The sequence below is a fragment of the Lytechinus pictus genome, chromosome 8, assembly GCF_037042905.1.
Source record: "Lytechinus pictus isolate F3 Inbred chromosome 8, Lp3.0, whole genome shotgun sequence".
In the NCBI taxonomy this organism is placed as follows: domain Eukaryota; kingdom Metazoa; phylum Echinodermata; class Echinoidea; order Temnopleuroida; family Toxopneustidae; genus Lytechinus; species Lytechinus pictus.
Window position 1 is genome coordinate 12463867 of NC_087252.1, and position 20340 is coordinate 12484206.

General features: G+C 35.6%; 1 protein-coding gene across 1 annotated transcript in view; it reads right to left on the reverse strand.

Moving 5' to 3' along the window:
* LOC129266794 (astrocytic phosphoprotein PEA-15-like) overlaps positions 1 to 18174 on the reverse strand; it is a 34133-nt gene extending 15959 nt beyond the window's left edge. Inside the window, exons 1-2 of the mRNA XM_054904591.2 lie at positions 17865 to 18174; positions 16874 to 16928 (exon numbers count right to left, since the gene is read on the reverse strand). The gene's annotated coding sequence lies outside the window, so the exon portion shown is untranslated. The remainder of the gene's footprint in view (positions 1 to 16873; positions 16929 to 17864) is intronic.
* Positions 18175 to 20340: the final 2166 nt, after the last annotated feature.

Consider the following 20340-nt stretch of genomic DNA (forward strand, 5'->3'; position numbering starts at 1 on the left):
CAAACAAGCAGTAACATCTCCACAAAAAAAAAGAAATCAGTAAATCGGAATCGGATGGGTTTTTTTAATTGAGAATTTCCAAAAACAGTGGCCCGTTACATAAAACTTTTTATAATTAACAAATTAAATAACAATTAAAAGCTACTGTAATCATTGAATCCGATTGGCTGATAATAACTTTGTTGTAGAAATCGTGCATTTGTGATTATAACAAGCCCAAATGAGACGAGACCCAGAATTATGTTTTTTGTCCCATGCACATGTAATGTGACTGGACTGTGACATAGGACACAATGCTTGAGCCATACCAACAAAACCGACTCCAATCCGATCGACGATAAGCCGTTCGAAATTAATAGCTTGTCTATTTGTCTGAGGTTTGGAGACACGCTTGGTATGACTGGGGCGTAAGGTTAGATGCAGCCTTGAAGTAATTTGGGAAGACGGGCAATGTTAGAGGGGTCACGTGCAACATGAATCATGTTGAAACATTGTCGCACAGAGCAGACATAATGACAATGAATACTCAACTGAGATGGATAGATACCATGTTCCGTATGATTATCTGTTTAAATGCCATACTCACAACACATGTAAGGGGAGGGAATACAAGTTGACTCAACAACGGCGAAATGAAATACTTTTTTCAAATAAAATGTATAGGGCCTAAGTAAACAACTGTCATTTTGGTTAAAATTGCAAATATTGCAAATATGTGGATTGTCCAGAGTCCAAGACAACACTGCTATTTTGATTCACCGATTTTTACAAGGTGTGCTTAGTTATGAAGGGCTTTTGAAAAAAAAAAATCTGCGATATAGAAAGCGTCTGCGCTGTGATTACTAAAATGCCCTATTAATAGATCACTACTTTGCATGTCATGAATTGCCCTATAATATGTATGGACCGCTCAATTTTTTTGGCTCATGTAATACGCTGCTGATCGACATCGTCACTTCAAGCATCTTCATCATCACCATCATAATAATCATCGACATCTTCATCATCACCATCGTCAATAATATCGTCTCATTACCATCACCATTATCATCGTCATCATCTTCCTATTTCTCTTCTTTTTCATCAATCACATTTATCATAAATCATCAGCCGTTTACTATTTCTTGAATAATTGTTTGGATTAACGAGTCGTCCACTTTTGTATTTTTTTTCATCTAACACAACGCTGCAACTATTATTCCTGATGTAATTGCTGTCATGAAATCGTTCGCAATTTCTCCCCTGAAGGAAAACAATTTTTTAATCATTTTCAAATTTTTTTTTTTTTTCGGGAGACTGGGATAATGTTAGGATATCCTCCATATCATCCTGTTGGATTTATCTGTAAGATTAAAGGGATTAGAATAGAAAATGTGAAAGCATTTTTTAATATGATGAGTTTTATTATGTTACTTCATACATGATTCGAAGATTAGTTTCCGTGTGTGTGTGTGTGGGTGTGATGGAGTGTGTGTGCGTGGGTGGGTGCGTGTGGGAGTGTGCGAAGGTGTGGGTGTGTATGTGAATGAGGGTGCATTCGGGGTGCATCTGTTAATATGTGCGTGTGTTTGTATGTGGTTGTGAGAGCGGGAATTTATTCGATATCATCCATATTATAACTCTGTGGATGATTCAAATGTTTGTAAAAGAAACATGAATTCATTAAATGTTAGCTTATATTCATACGATAGTCTTAACGTGCGTGTTTTTTGAGTGCGTGTGTTTGTGTGTGTTTGGGGGGCTTATGGTATGCGCGAACACAAGTCTAATAATCTGCTGCGATTGGAATCAGAATTACTCTTTTTGTTACGTCAAAGTCATACAGGAAACGCCCATCGCTAAAACGATTAGCGTGAATCACATTCCCAGGGTAACGCAAGGACCTGGCAAATACATAATCAATATTGAATGATGAACATCTAGTCTTGGATATCACCTTATATCAGCATGGAGACAATACCATAGGTAAACACAGTGGAAAGACCCACCGATTCACAGGGTGTGAATGTGTCTTTGCAATAATGATCATTGCATTAATTTATCTCGTTTTCTTGAGTCTTAAATACTATAATTTCGATAAAATATTAAAATATTCCTTGCATAATTATTTGAAATTAAAACACCTAACTCCCCCCCCGAAAAAAATGCTTTCCTTTATCATTTCTAAAAAAAAAATACCTTCTGTATGAAAAATTTCAAGTAAATTTAGTAATATCGGAAATAAGACCAAAACAGCGTTTGAACAGCAACAATCATAAAAGAATTTCAAATTAATTTCCTCACAAGAAAATACTCACATTGCTGCATAGTTTTTTTTTCTAACCCTAATTGGAATGGGCCTACGGTATTATCAATAAGGTCACAGCAGCGGTCGGTAGACACTTCATTTTGCATCTTTAATATCGCCTCATAGATTTCAAGGTAAACTGCGAGTACGGTCTAGACACCTCATTACAGGCTACATCACGTTGATCATGAGCGGGTATTTGCACCGAGATGCAGAACGAAATTAACAACACAGCAAATGTATATAAACAGCTGGGAGGTCATTGTCGAAAATTGGTAAGCCGGAACAGCAGTTCGTCCTAAGTTTCCGAGATGACGAAAAATTGCAAATAATATGTCGTTTGTCCAGACTCCAGGATAAAACTGTGGTTTTGATTCACCAATTGTCGACAAAGAATTCTTGGTTGCCTATAATCATGAAAGGCATTTGCCGATACATTTTCAATGTTCTTGAAAGCATTCTGGGTCGTGGGGCCAAAACTTCCTATTAGAAGTTACCTCGGTTTCGAGTCCAGTCAGTCCGAGTCCGGCAAAACGGACTCGAGTCCGGTCTCGAGTCACACATCGCCACTAACAAAGTGCTTACATACAACCATATGAGAACAATTTTACAATGTGGACACTGGCCAATGTGAGCGTTCACAGTGTGTATACAGAGTGGACTATGTGAAATACGATTCGCACTTTTAAAATGCTCAAATTCAGCAGTGTGGTGATGAGTTCACATTGTATTCCATAATTTCAAGTAAAAAGCAAAATTATGAAAAACAGGCATTTTGAAGAATATAGGGACGGGGATATACTGCTGGCGATGTGAAATCAAGGGTCGCAGAAAGTCTTTTTTTATATAGACGGGGAATCTTTTAAAACTACTTTTCTCCTTTCTCCCCCTTTTCCTTTCTTTTCATATTCTTTCTTCTTCCCACAACATGAGAAACCACGAGGGGCGGTCTTTCCGAGAGGAAAGTTGATATTGCTCAGTGGATAAACTCCGGACTTTGAACCACAAGGTCCGGGGTTCAAATCCTACCGCAGCACTCGCGCCCTTTGGCAAGGCGTGTATCTACATTTGCCACTCTCCACCCAGGTGTACCCGGTAGGAAGGAGTTCCTTGAAGCTCGAGCGTCCGATCAGGGTAGCCGTGCTATTAAAGCCGGGGTAATATTATGCAGCGCTTAGAAACATTTTGTATTAAGCGCTAAATGCTGCATATTATTTATTCATATGCTGCATATGCTGCATTATTTCATATGCTGCATTAATTCATATGTTGCATATTTACTAATAAATGCTGCATACTATTAATACCCCCCCCCCCCGCCTTGTGTGGTTACCCCTGATTAAGAGGGTTACAATTTTGAGAAGATGGTTTGACCGTCTGAACCAATACTTGATGAATTTCATTAGGTCCACGCCTGCAATCCATCATGCCTATTCGCATGGGCTTTGAGCTTTAATCATGCATAAGATTCGAAGCAGCAATAAAATACTGGCTGGCTCTTACCCTCTATGACCATACATGTACGATGGAAATGTTTTCCTCATTATACCCCGGTTTGCTTTAATCACTGCGTGTTTCCACATGCAAATGTATTGTTGTGACTACCGCGCATACAGAAGGTTTTGTGAGTGATCCTTTCACCATTAAGTTCTTCGATGATGATAAATTATTTTGTTGTTTTCTGGCTTCTGTCATTGTATCTTGTAGGGAGGGCCTAGGAAAGTCATAACAAGTCAATGACATCCATTGTTTGTTTTAAAATCCCATGTTCATTACCCGTATATCAGATACACTTGAGCTCCACCCAAAAGGCATTATTATGTATATAACGACCTCTTCAAATGACATTTCGATGTTCTAGAGATGACACTAACATTAACAGATGCCACCAAAATAGGATTCACGAAAACACAAACAAACAGGGCGGTAGAACAGGGGCAGGGGGGCGACCCCCATGATTTTTTAAAAGGGGCAGGACAAACGTGGAGAAAAAATGAAAAGGGAAGATAGATTAAAGACCGGTATTAAAAAGAGAGATTGGTCGCATAATAATGGTTGTTCCATATTATCCCTTTACTTAAATTGCGAAAAAGAGGTCGTTTTGCCCCATCCCCTCCCCTATATTTAGATACCCTATTCCCCCCCTGCACACAAATTACTTTTATTTTTATAAACTAAAGGTATGTTTCGCTCTCGCTAGCGTCAGAAGATTGACGAATTCTATAATTCATCGAGTCTTCAAAACATGAAATCTTTTCAAAAGTTCCATGCATAAAATTTAAGTAAATATATTACGGCTGTACCTCTTGAGAAATTTTAAGTCTTAACGGATTGGGTTGAGACTAAATCTAGTAGCATTCTAGAGGGAGGTGATCATAGCAGATTTTAGGAAACGAGGGATAATCAAATACCATGCAATTTATATTCATTTTTGCATAACCTCACATATAAATAATTCATAAAATATTATGCGAACCGGAAAAACAGACAAATTCGATATCAATAATCATGCGAATCCCCTGCATACTGTACATTCACTGAGAAACATGTTTCCAATTTCCTTTTCTCGCAATAAAAATGAAAAAAAGGTGTGTCTACATGTTAGACTATGTGTAGAAGTGACTCACACTGTTAAGGTGCTCAAATCTAACAATGGAAATATTTTTCTCACGTTAGTGTTGACAGTTTGTTCACATAGTGGACTATGTGGCATTTTGATTCACACTGTTGAATGATTGAATTCAACAGTATACAAATGATTTTACACAGTGAGCAGTTCCACAGTGTAAGTGGATCATATTACGACAAAAAGTGTTCACACAGTGAACTATTTGGTAATTTCATTGACAAAGAAAATGTTTGAATACACCATTGTGAAGACAATTTAAACTGTGGATAACTTTAAGGTTTGTAGGATCACAAATGAGATTCAGGTTCATTTGAGCATTTCAGGAGTGTGAAGATGTATTCACATTGTGTTCCACACTGTGACCACACTATGAACACAGCGTGATCACACTATAAACACACTGATCACACTAAGTAATCACACTTAAAACACACTGCGATCATGCTGTGTACATATTATGATCACATCATGAACACACTATGTTATCAAACTGTCAACACACAATGAACAAACTGTTAACCAACTGTAATCACACTGTGAACACACTGCTGACACAATGTGAATATGCTATGTGACACTGTAGGCCTATTCTTTCCGACAGGGATGACTATAATTTGATTCAAATTATCATTCAAACTTCCTCCCTGTTATCATGTTTAGATGTGAACATACTTGTGTTATTTCATATAAACAATGCCATAAAATTTTGTTATGAGTGATATGAACCAAATGATCTTATTTTTTATTGTATTAATTAATTGTATTCTTCTAGATTATATTGACCCACCAGCAACTCGCTAGGTGTTATGGTAAGGGTCCAGAAGCAGTTTGCTTCAAAGGTTTCCTCCACATATCCGTTTTATGAACTTCATTCATGTAGCTAATTAATTTGAGATTATTTTTTTTATTATGTTTCATATTTATGATATGTATGTAAACGCTGTACAGCATAATTATGTTCACTTATTACATTGTATCAAAGTCTTGAAGAGTTACGGATTTCCGGGAATAAAACCTTAACGAAATGAATAAAGATCATTCACCAACGGGGTAGAAATAAACACACAGCTATGAAAATAAACAAATTAAATAAAAGCAGATATCAATACAATTTTCAAAAATCAGCAGAACGGAATAAAAAAGTGTAAGTTCAATGAAGATTCTACAAAATACTTTACAGATGAGAACTCTGACCCTAAAAAGGCGTTCGGGGTTAAAGAATAGAGAAGGGAGAGTATATAGTTTATGCGTGGGCCACTGGAATATGAGTTGAATATCATTATTTGTAACGAAGCATATTTCACAAACTTTTCAAAATCTAATATTTATATATATATATATATATATATATTGTAAACTCCTGAAGAAGCATTTGAGTGAACAATAAAAACTTTATCGGCAATCAAAGTATTATCGTCAGCATTATTTTGTTATATATATATATATATGTATTATATATATATATATATGTATGTATGTATAAAGTGGCTATATATCAAAATGGATTGTCATGGTTGAATGCAACCTATTTTAATATCATAAAATGATCAAGAATTGTTTAGATTCTAAACAAATTCCATTAGATTAAAGAAAATTAATATCTAAAAGCCTTTTATTACTTGACAACTTCGACATTCCTATTTCCATTTCAACACATTTATTTCAAAGTCGTTTGTGCTACAGCATTGAAAAATGAGCAAGCAAACCTTTCATTTTGGTAAACCAAGTTGTAAAACGTTTAAACAAGTCGTTTAATTCTATTTTGATGACTGAGATCGCTTCTCATTTGAGTGAGTTTCCTGACTTGTTTGAGCTTCATCAAGGTCTAATCAACCTGAATAATTGAGTGAAAGCCATTAATTTAATTTCTCTGAAGCCTCGTACATGATGAGAATAAAAGAAATGTGAAACACGCGAACCACCCCAGGCATAAGCTTGTTAAGAGAGAACAGGGCCCCGTCTTACAAAAACTTATAATTGATCCGATAAAGCTCAATTCTATGGAAATCTATCATTGTCATAATATTTTCGCCAAAATAATTGAACAACGTCCTTTGTCAAAAAAAGCAAAATGTACATCATAGTAGAAATTATTTTAAACAAAATGCTTGACATATGTTGACGTTGCTGGCTTTCCATAGTTGTGGTTAAAACTCTTTGTAAGACAAGACGGGGCCGTGGAAATGTAATATACATCTGTGACCCGTTTACTTAACAACCACGCCTATTTGAGAAGGATATGTGGCATTTTTACACAATGACTTGCCATTTTGGCATGTACAGCTGTATATTCAGCCCGAATTTAAAGGAAATCGTTTCTGCTTCAGGTAATATTATCAAAGAAATTTTAAATCTTCGGGTCGAGAGAAAAGAGAAACACATGGAACCTCGACAGTGCTTGTTGTTAGATTTTATGACGTACTTTACTTCTGAGAAAGGGTAAAATGAAATATTAGAATGTTTGAGATTATTACTTGTATCATCACATCGCTTAGAAAACTTCAAATTATTCATATCATTATTATTATTTCATGTGTTATTTTTATCGTTAATATCAGTTTAGTTCATCTTCTTCGTTTCCCCATTATATATAATCATTGTTATCATCATCATTAGAAAGTAGATGATCCATAGTACCCTATTTCTGAGAGAGTGTAAAAATATTTTTTTTTCAATATTTGAGATGATTACTTGTATCATCATAACATCGCTTAGAAAAATATTTTTTTTTACTATCATTATTATTGTAATGTTATTATTATCGTTATTATTTTTGTTATTTTTCCTGATTATTATATAATCATTGTTATTATAATCATCATCATCGATGATGATGACGATTATCGGGAGACGTCGTGGTCTAGTGGTTACGACTCTCGTCTTTCAATCAGAAGGACGTGGGTTCAAATCCCAGCCACGGCGTATTTTATTTCAGCAAGAAATTTACCCACATTGTGCTGCCTGCAATCGACCCAGGTAAGTAGAATGAGCACCCGGTAGGATTGATTCCTTGAATGCACCAAGCGCCAAGGGCAGCTGGAGCTACAGCCGGGGTAATATATAGTGCGCCATTGAATAGGCAACCAGGTAAATCGGCGCCTCATAAATGCTATACAGTGCGTCCCAGAAAAAAGGAAAGCGGGATTCCCATGCCTTTTTAATTCAAAGTCATATTAATTATGATATTTCATTTACATAATCTTATAATTTAATTACTTATCTTCATTTTTTAAACCTAATATGAGAGGAACATTCCTGCATTAATGAGCAGGACGAGTTTCAAATTTTAATGTCAAAACCAGGTTGCGCATTAAAATTGGACAAGATTGGTTCGTGATACGACGACCGTGCATACTCGACGATTGCCTCAGCATTTCTTTTCTATTCTTTGTTAAGTTTCTGTCACTAATCCCTGAAATGAGAGTGGATTCAGATTCACACGTAAGTTTCTGCGAAAATCGTTTCTGATATGTCTCAATATTTATTGTTTGTAATCTGCCATGCGTGAACGATTTGCTAAGCCGTTGGTTTCAAAAGAGAGATGAGATTCCACTCTTGCCATGAGTATCAAATTTATAGTAAGAACATAAATAGGTTTTCTTGTTTTTGGTGGGACGCACTGTATATTATTATTATCATCATCAGTATAAAGTAGATGATAATTTTTATCATTGTTGGTATCGTCAGTATGATTCTCATTATTATCATCGAAGTCAGTACTATTACCAAATGTATTATCATCATTTCCAGCTGGGGGTAATTACAATTCTCCTTGCCCTAGTTGTGGAAGCAAGAAGAAAAAATGGGAGTTGGCACTGCACGCAATGACGCTTATCATAGGAGAGAAATGAGTAGATTGTGTTTCAATTCATAACCACCGCGCTATGTAATACAAGAAGCTAACGGATATCATAAATATATCTTATTACATTTGCCTCTACCATGTCCACATCCATCTCTCTATCCCCCCCCCTCTCTCTCTCTCTCTTTCTCTCTCCCAACTCTCTGTCTTTCTCTTCTTTCTCCTGACAAGTGGGCATCATTATCAGTGTAAAAAAATCGAATTGGGATGTCAGTATAGGAGCCCTATTTTAGGAATCAGTGTCATCACGAAAACAAAAATATGTTTACAAAATTCAAACCCACCTTACCAGAGAATAATCACTTACATATGAAAAGAATCATTTAAGTCTTAAAACTATGCAATTATTCATAAAGATAGGCTCATAATAGCCCCACATTCTTTATCATAACACTGGGACCCTTATCTAACCATTTAATTCGTCTTGTACTTTGTCAAAAGGTTATTCATTACGGAGAATACCTGTTAAAATAAACGATGAACGTGATTTTGATAAATAATTAATATTTTCTTCACCATGAATTGTATACGGAAGCATAAATGCTACTGAGAGATAAAAGTACTTATGAATTCATATTCCTTTCCATATTTTAGTCATCTGTTCATTGTGAAGAATGATTACAGAGAGACAGAAGCCTGGAAGAAGGGAAAGAGAATGAAGAGGAGACTGCTTACTCGCCGCATAAGAAGATCGTACTCCTGCCTACCTACCATAACCATGACAACAGCATGTTTATACCCTATTAAATTCAAACTCCTATATTTAATCCAATAAAGGTACATCTATTCCGTTTGAAATTAAATCAATGGCGTTTCTTCAGTAAAGATCCTTGAACAAGGTACGCCGTATAATGCGCGTAGTGCGCGCGTAATGTAATAATGGAAATGATGTCTGCCTTGATCTACTCAAACGGCATGAAATCTCACTTGAGAGCACACATCTTGAGGATCACTCAGACTTCAAATGCAGACGTACGAATTAATTTCTGACTTCAGCTAAATCTCTCTCCGATTTACTAATGATGGTGCCAAGCAGGTAGGTCGGTGCAGACATTTTGTAATAGGTCCATGGTGCAGATAAGGTTTATGAATGAAATTTTAATACCTTCTTTTTATTTCTCATATATTTCTAAAATTGGCAATAAGTAGGACAATTCGATATTCTTTGTTTTTACATTCCCAGAGCAAAATGCAGAAGTAAACGAAAGACAAAATCAAACAAACAGGGTTGCAAGCAGAGAATAACAAAGGACAACATTCATTTTTAAAACAAAATCATTCGAATATAAATATTTCACTTTTGGATACACTGTGAACTCAATATGAACACACTATTAGCCACACTACGAACATACTTGTTACCATGAACACACTGCGAACACAATATGAACACACTGTGAACACACTATGAACACATTGCGAACTATGATCCCACTATGAACACATTACGAACTATGATCCCACTATGAACCACACTATGATTAAGATATGAATACACTATAAACCACACTATGAACACACTAGTTACACGATATAAACACACTATGATTAGACTGCAAACACACTATGCACACACTGTGAAAACACTGTGAACAAATTACAATCTATGATCACACTATGATTAAAATATGAATACACTATAAACCACACTACGAACACACTAGTTACACAATATAAACACACTGCAAACACACTATGCACACACTGTGAAAACACTGTGAACGAATTACGAACTACACTGTAAAAAATGAAGTGCTAATTTAGCACTTAAAGTGCTTGTATAGTGACTGCACTTCGAGTGCTGATTTTCTAGTTTAAATTTGAACTAGAAAATCAGCACTGGTAGTGCAGTCACTATACAAGCACTGCAAGTGCTAAATTAGCACTTCATTTTTTACAGTGTATGATCACACTATGATTAAAATATTAATACACTATAAACCACACTACGAACACACTAGTTACACAATATAAACACACTGCAAACACACTATGCACACACTGTGAAAACACTATGAACAAATTACGAACTATGATCACACTATGATTAAAATATGAATACACTTATAAACCACACTACGAACCCACTAGTTACACACTATAAACACACTATGAACACACTGCAAACACACTATGCACACGCTGTGAACACTTATGAACACTGTGTGGCAAAGCGTTCTTTCCAGCAGTGATGACTGTAAACAGTAAAAGCGCTGTTTTAAATGTTATACACTTTTAACAGGAGTCTAAAACTTTGTCTGGAAATAAATAAAATTGTTTTTTACTATGTATAATATCTATATGCACAGTTAAAGCTAAATGAACGTAGTTGCAGTAAAACACTGATTTCGTGAGAAAGTCAGTAAAACCAAGGTAAAATATTAATATATCATCGTGGATCTAGATCTGGTACAGTTACATAAACTAAACTTTGTTAAATCATAATATCTAGCTAAAAAACGATCACACTGAAGATCGCCTACACAGATAGGCACACGTGGGACAGTGTATTATTATTGCTGGAATAAAGACCCGACGGAAGTGACCGAATCCGCGCTTATTTTGCTTATTTCTCAGCAATTACACAATTTCTTCCAGAATCCTTTGGCACATATTTTTTATTCATACAAACAGACACTTTGGTGATCATTATATTAAATTCTGTAAAAAGTCATTTTGAGATCGTTCCCAAAACTGGAATTTACCTTTATGTCCGCTTAATTACAATATATATATGTACATGTAGAACTCAGTTCATTCATTCAAAAAATAATGTCATTGTCGTCTGGTGTGGTCTGAATGCGCGTGTAACATACGGAAACATACAACTCGTCTGATAATGTAGTATTGAACACGCATGAAACGCAAGGAAACACACGACTAACACCTGGAATCCCTCGCCAGACGATAACTTAAAGGGGAAGTTCACCCTGAAGAAAACTTTGTTGTAAAAATAGCAGAAAAAATAGTAAAAAATATTGGTGAAGATTTGAGGAAAATCCGTTAAAGAGTAAGAAAGTTATTAGAGTTCGAAGTTTTGGATTTGTGACGTCATAGACGAGCAGCTGCCCCATGTGTTATGTTATATAAAATGCATGAATTTCTAATTTTGCATGGTTCCTGATGACTTATTTTTGTTTTCTATTCATGATCGGGTGTGAAATGATTTGTCTATTGATATACAAAAGGTATAGTGAAAACCATTTTCAATTTTCGGAGAAAATGACATTTCATTGATTTTTTACCATTCGCTATGTAGGAATGCTGCTCGCATATGACGTCACAAATCAAATAATTGAAATTCTAATAACTTTTTAATTATTTGATGAGTTTTTCTCAAACCTTCGGCAATATTTTTTATTATTTTTTCTGCTATTTTTACAATAAACTTTTTTTCAGGGTGAACTTCCCCTTTAAGAATATGTCAACAGAATGTTTCCGGTGCGTTGATTGAGATCGATTTCAACGCCGATTGATGTGAAATGAAATCGGAGAAACAGGCGCCAGACGAGGCATAGGGTGCAGACAATGGTGGAAACAAGGGGGGGGGGGGTGCGATATAGCGGAGAAAGGGAGAACAGGAGAAAGGAGGGAGGAGTAGGATAAAGAATGAAAGGAAATGAGAAAGATGATATTTAAGAGATATCAAGTAACGGGAGGGAGACAAATAGTAAAGCATACAGGAAAGGCATAAACGATCGAGGTAATTAGAATCTACATGCAAATACAGAATAAGATGCAACTGTGTAGGGTGTAGTGTGGTGGTAGATTTTCCAAATATAAGACTTGGACTTTGAACTTTTTGCATTTTAAAGTGCTTTTATCCTTCAGGTTCGTAACCATGGTGAGGGGATGAGATATGGTAACGGCAAGACCTTGAAGTCTCTCAGAAATTAACTGAAAAAAAAAACACTAATTCTCAACAAAATTCTATAAAAAAAATCATGGTGACCGCGCTTTTTCTTCAACTGCCCCTTCTCTCTGGAATAAGCTTCCATCTTATATTCATAATGACAAGTCTGTTAGTCAGTTCAAGGCCCTACTCAAAACCTACCTGTTTAATAGATGACTGACAGTTGTGGGTCGGTCGCAGGTCCACACCAGTTTCGAATTGAATATAGTATTAGCTGTTTTAGTGTTGTGTCATTATTTCTCCACCAAGTATAAACCATAAACAGAACACAGTGCGCGTAGAAACACCCGTAGTAAGCGCATTGTAAATGTAGTGTATTATTATTATTATCATGATCATTGTTATTATTGTTATTGTTATTATCATTATCATTAGTAGTAGTAAATCCCGAATCATGATTTTTGTTGTTATATTAATATCATTGTCACCATTATCATCATAGTGTTATCATTACTTTTATGATTAATATTATCATCATCACTATTATAATTAGTATTACTATTGTTTTATTCACATCACTGTTATTACTATCACAATTATTGGCATTACAATTATTATTATAATTATCCTCGGAAACGATCTTGGCCCCTGCTCCTGCTCCGTATCACATTTGATCGGGGAGGTCTCACCTCCAAGGTCCGGTGATATATCAGAACGATACTGTGCACACATCGGCACGCCAGCAATGCAATCTAATGAATAAGTTCGCTTATTATCAACCCGTGTCGTAGGGGAGCAGACAAGGTATTTGATCGTAAGGAACTATTGGTTTTAATGTAACTTCAACCGAAATGGGAAAGCTCAGTATGCAGTCAATGAAGTCTGGAAAGAAAAGCAGTGGGGTACAGATGAGGGCGCCTGCCCCAAACCCCCCCCCCAAAAAAAAAGAATAAAATGAATAATGATAATAAATGAATAAAACAATCATCAAGATAGAAGCTTGAAATGTATTATTTTCCGAATATCATCTGAAAATCTATCACAAAATGTGATTTTTATAACAGGTTTTTTTTTGAAATTTTTGCTAACTCCCTTCGCTCGCTCGCAACTTTTTTTTTTATATAAATTCAGCCACATACGCCGTACCTGGCCCCTTAAAACTGTTTGGCTCATTATGCCACTGAAATAGACAGGAACGCTCGTCTAAAAAAAAAAAGCTCAACGAAAATAAGGAAACCCTTGATTTGTGGTAGGTCCATGGTTTGAGCATTACATAGTAAGGGGAGAAGGGGGGGGGGGGTAATTCCCTCCCCATTCTTCATGGGGGTGGGGTGTTCCTGACACGGACTTGCGAGAAAAGGCTTGTAGAAATCGATTCAAATTTATGGATGTTTCTTTCCTTGGAGCCTTGTTTAAAAAAAAAAAGATCATTAAAGCTAATTATTAAAGCAGATAGGAATCACCTGATAATTTGTTTAGGTAATCGGTAACTCAGTTGCTCGGATGATAATGACTTTGGTCATCAAAGGAAACCAAAACCTAAGAAGACAAGTAATCTTATTGGAAAGAGTAAAATGAGAGCAACAATTTAAAAAAAGTTTCATCAAAATCGGTTATGAAATAAGCAAGTTATGGGAGTTTGGAAAACTCTTGTTTTACTTTCTATGGGCATCCTCAAAATGGCTGATTTTGTGGACAACTCTCCGTTTGTTTTGTACACAAATTTTCAGATTTTCCTCATTATCTTTCAAATTGGATCTTACCTCCTTCTGAGCACAACATATGTCATGGGAAAATATAATCCACATCATATATGTCAAGGTCAGGAGGAGATAATGTGAAATATGTAAAATAAAGGGGAAAAATCTGAAAATATGTGTACAAAACAAATGGAGAGTTGTCCACAAAATCAGCAATTTTGAAGCACGTTTGCCAATTTGAGAATCCACATAGTAAGTACAAGACTTTTTAATCGTCCATAACTTGCTTATTTCATAACCGATTTTGATGAAACTTTTTTTTAATTGTTCCTCTCATTTGACTCTTTCCAATAAGATTGCTTAACATTCTAGGCTATGTAAGGAAAATAATCACTTCCATTCGCAATACCTTATATACGAACTGCATTTTGATGGTTTTCATGGTTGAAACAAGTTCAAGTTCAAGTTTTATTTCATTTCTCAACTCAATACAAGATAAGAAAGAATTACACAGATATACAATGATAACCATACAAATCAATACAAATGAATATACATTGCAAGCAATAAATATGACTATACAAGAAAAGTAAATAAATATTTATGGTGAACACTAAATAACGTGATAAACATATTAACCAATAACAATATATACAATGGAAATAGAACAAAATGTATGCCATTCTCGGTTAAAAAAATAAATAAAAATTTGCAAGGCTACCTTTATAACTCTTTTTTTTTTCAATAAGTAAGGTTGAGTAAATGGAGGGATCCACTAAAAAGCAGGGCTTGTTGAGTGTGGACCCCTCAGGCTGTGGACCCCTACAATATTGCACTGAAAGTATCTAGGGTCTCACAGCCCTTAAAAAACTCCACAAAATTAATCAATCCCTTTAAACGATGTCGGTAAAATCCCATACTTAAAAGTAAGTTTGCAAATATTATCATAGTTGATATTCATGGTTAGCCTTTGCTAAGCTGGTAGGCTTGAAACGTAAACGACATGCATGGCAAAGCAGGGACAAACGATATAGTTTACTCAAATTATTCTTTAATGACTTTATGACTTTAAAATAAATCAGTTTGCTGCAAACTGAGGAATAATGAACAGTTGTAAGGAAGGGCAGAATACAGTAATGACTAATGTGTCTCCATTCCAGAGAAAAAAATACATTTGCGGGTGAAAATGCATTAAATATGTTCCAGACGGAAGGCAAATACGAAAACTATCCATTTACAGGAGACTCCGCTCATGTGGCTACGAGATCTAGTAGATCGAAAATAAATACTGTAGTCTGTTAGCCGCAGTTTCCCATTTTCATTTAATTGTACTGAATTAATTGAGCCAGTTTTAACTACAATTGGCAAAATATTTATATATATAAATATATTCATGTATACATTGGTGCAAAAAGGTTAGTGAACCGCATCAGCATGATTAGAAAATTAACATATTGAAAGTGTTTAAGTTCTGCATCTATGTTTTAGATTTTTAAGTGTGAAGTCAGGGGATAGAATCATATAATTTACATTCAACAATGTTTGTTTTTTTGGGCTCACTTTACATTGTAGTGTTGTTTTTCTGTATACACATTTATTTTATCTTCATTGGAGTGGTAACATTTTCTCCAAAGAATTATGTACATGTATATGTTATATGGTCATATGGGGGGGGGGGTATAACGCAGCCACATGCGTGTACGCCTACTTCTTCCCTCATCCACGTTTTTGGCATCCCTGAGTACTTATTTATATGGCAGCCACGTGCAGCAAAACAATCTTCTGGAGATAATTAGCATCTAAAAATTGGTATATATTTCCTTAGCGCTATTGTGATAATTCTTTTCATTATGAAGTTAGAAATAGACGAAGAAGAAGACTGAGTAGTAATAGTAGTTGTAGTAGTAGTAGTAGTAGTAGTAGTAGTAATAGGAGTAGTAGTAGTAGTAGTAACAGAAAGGTTGTGGTTTAGCAGTAAGAGTAGCAGTAATAGTTGGAGTAATAGTAGTAGTAGTAGTGGTAGTAGTAGTAGTAGTAGTAGCAGTAGTAGTAGTAGTAGTAGTAGTAGTAGTAGTAGTAGTAGTAGTAGTAATAGGGGTAGTAGTAGAGGCTGTATTATATAAATGGTATTGTTCTTACTGTTATTATAACGAATTTAATTTAGTATTATTGTTTTCTCAACATCATTGTAATTTCCTTTATGATTTATACTATGGTTGTATATAAAAAAAAAATTATTTTATCTTACGCTCAGCTTTTCGTCACAGTATCATGTATACTACTGAATTGAAAGGCACTTATTTCAACAGGCAGAATAGAACGCAATAAGATATTTCGTTTTCTTATTATTTTGAAATCATAGGCATGATTACCTAATTAGAACACATATTTTCTGCCTTGTAATGCCATATGTGTTATAATTATGTATATAATTATGATGTAGCATTTTTAACACAAAATTAATACTACAATCCGTAAGGCCAAATAAATCGAAAAAAAAAACAAAACATATGAAACAATATGAAACACAATTCAGACTTACATTTGCATGTAAAGGTTTGTCCCGGCCGCCTTGGTCCTGAGTTTTCGCCCTAGATCTAAAATAACAGAGAATAACAATGGAGCTGAAAATAAAAATAATTCATTTCCATTTCCCATCTGTCACACTATAATGAACAAAGGTCATGTTGACTAATGTGTAGTGTGTGACTCACCTCAGAAACACGTGTCCTTTTTATAAACGAATTGCTGGTATTTTTATGAAGTACCATTGGACGAGAGCATACATTTTAGATTAGGACCATGCATATTGCTCTGCAGTTGAGCTTTTAATACTTAAATCTTTCTTGTTTCACATCACAAATTCTGGTTTAAGAATATGGACTCTTATATTGTCCACTTTATAGATAATCCTTGTCCGAAACTTTATTAAGCCACCACCCCCTTCACACTTTCATTTGCACCCACCATCTCACCCTCACCACGCACACACACCTACACACACAATCAAAGTGAGTATTTCACGCGATCTTCGACGTGTGTGTATCGGCAAGTGAGGGTGTGTGTGCATCGTGTTTACCTGTTGGAAAAGGGCATCTTAACTGCAATTGAATAATGTTTGTATTTTTAAAGTTATGCTCCCCGTTTATCAAATAGCAGTAAAAACACAGTTTACATTTTATACAACGCCGTTTATATGAACCTTAATGTGTAATGGTTTATTCAATGTTTAATCGATGTTAATTAGGTATAGGCCTAGTGGCCGACCTTATATACGACAGAAATTATTCTTAGGTCTTTTTAAAGAAGTGGAGACAATGGTAGAACGTGTGTTAAGGTCTTAAAGTGTAAACTCATGCTATAGCGTAAAGTGGATTCGAACTCACGACCTCACGATCATAAGTGCAATGCTGTAACCACTAGACCACACGACCTTTGTGCCTTGTAACTATGCATCCAGATGCTTTTGAATTTACACTATTCATTAAATGCTCATTGAATATGACAATGAAAATGGTGACAATATTGCTTACCGTCAAAAAGCACGCCAATCACAATAAACACAGTTGAGAATTGATGCACACCGCCCGGTAGCTCTCCCAGACCGAACTCGTAAAAACCGTCACTGGCGTGTTTCCCTTACGAGCCAACAAAAAATATATGCTATACACCGGATGGGTGGGAGATAGTAGAGCCTAATGCACCCGTTGTCGGTAACTACGATGTATAACAGGCATCTGTGTTGTTTGTGAAGGAGACCAGTAACGAGAGGAAGTGTTTTCTCATCCAGTCCAGTGAAGAAAGTGTGTGTGTGCGTTCGCGCATGTATGTGTATTCGCGTGTGGGTGTGCGGTGTGTACTAGTGTGAGAATGTGCACTAGAAGTGTGCGAGTGAATAGGCCTACCATTGTGCCCTGGTGCGCTTTTGGATGCCTAGGGAGGGGGGCTTAAAAGTTAGAGCGGGTAGGGGCATAGGCTAGGGGTTTCATTATATATTGTTGTGATTTTTAACGATCCACATTTGCATCAGTGTTTTATGTTTTAAAAACCAAACGAAAATTCTGTATTTTCTTTAATTTTCTAATGTACTATAGAAATAATCTGTAATAAAAACAGGTTGAAATTTTATAGGTGTGATTGCATCTGACGATGTTTCGTTATGTCGGACGCGGATTTTTTTTTTGGAGAGCCTTTATTGCAACCGATTGCTTGGATGAAAAGTATGGTAAGAAACGAAAGATCTATCCAAGAATATGAATTTATCAGAGCATTTATTAGAGCAGAACCATCTAAAAGAAAACAATTATAGATATCTAATCTAAACATGTTAAATCTATGTGGAAGCTACAATATCAATCTAAAAATATATCGAAATTTTAATTGATCACAAGATATATATATAGCCAAGCTAGAAATCAGGAGTCCGCCAAAATGTGATTTCCTTGGACTTATTTAATCAACCTACATCCATTTTTAAATGGAATTTACATTAGCTCGTTAGGATAATGTTCGGATCTGGTATTACTCAGTATGAAACTAAGAAAAAGAGAGAAAGACATTCGGGAAATTCTTCATGCACAATATTTAGTTGTCCTTAGAAAAGAAGTACGGGAATTCGTGAGGTCCTGGTCATGGATGTAAGAAACGCGAAATGGAGAAATAAATGTTAAAATGTTTTGTTTTAACAATTGCCACACTATGTTGCCATAATACGTAAACGCCTTTCTGTCTTATTACCCCTTTTATCAATTTATTACCATATGTTTTTTGTTACTTTAGTTGAAAACATAAGGTTCATATACTTCTTTCTTGGTCAATGAATGTATTGTAGTAATATTTATATTGTAACCACTATCATCTGATGAAGACGGACAGTCAACCTGCCCGAAACGTCGAGTCTCTCTACTACTCATCATCTCTACTCGCCGACTCAAGCCAGCATCTCCTCATCGGCTCTACTACTCAAGCTGTTCTCAACTCTTCAATCTTTCCTGGTTTACAGTCCTTTTCAGGACTACTTACAAGAAAGAATACTCTACTCTCAAATCTCCACTTTCTCGCCTATCCATTTCTTCTCTTCTTCTATCCACTGTTTCTATGACACTACACATGGTGTACCGTAAACCACATCAGCGATTGTACATACCACCATGCAAACCTTCAAACAACATCTGATGGTTAGTATAAAAATGGGAAATAAATGATTGAATGAATGTATTGATCAATTGCAAAAATACTAGGATGTATAAATTGGAATAAGGAATCATTAGAGAATGCAGTGAACAATACATATATTTAGCTAAGTAGGAATTAGTAGAACTCCCCTTTTTCGAATGAAGGCGACATCGATATGAGATCAAACTTATCACTTGGTCTTGCGGTTCTGACTCTTTTCTTTCAAACAGAGGGTCCTATGCTCTTATTCCAACCATGGCATGTTTTCCTTCTGAAAGAGACTTATCAACGTTGTGCTGCGCTCGATCTAGGGGGAGGGGGGGGGGTTAAAAAGGGTACCTTGTAGGATTCCTTGGTTGCAGCTCGAACTAAAGCTCGGGTAATAATGGCCGCGCATTGTATCATCTGAAAAAGCGCTGTGCAAATCCAGTTATTAGGCCTATTATCATTGTGATTAAAGGGGAATCCAACCCAAATAAAAAATTGTTTTTAGAGGAAGAGGTAAAATAAGACAAGTGGATAATTAACTGAAAGTTTACACAATATCGGACTACTATAATCAAAAAATCAAAATATTGTTGATCATTAAACCCATGAAGGCATCAAATTGGTCGCAAATGTGATGTCAAAGTGATGTAAGGCAAGGACTACTCTTCCATGTATTCCAATACATAAATTTGCTAAAATGTAGTTTTTTCGAAAGTTTTTATTATTTTAATTTTTTTTTTCTTTCATGAGGACCTAAAACAATACACTACCTGGGTTATATTCAGATCACTGCTTCAGGGGAATGAGGCAGTACTAAGAAATCCCTGATAACTAAATAAATGCGCA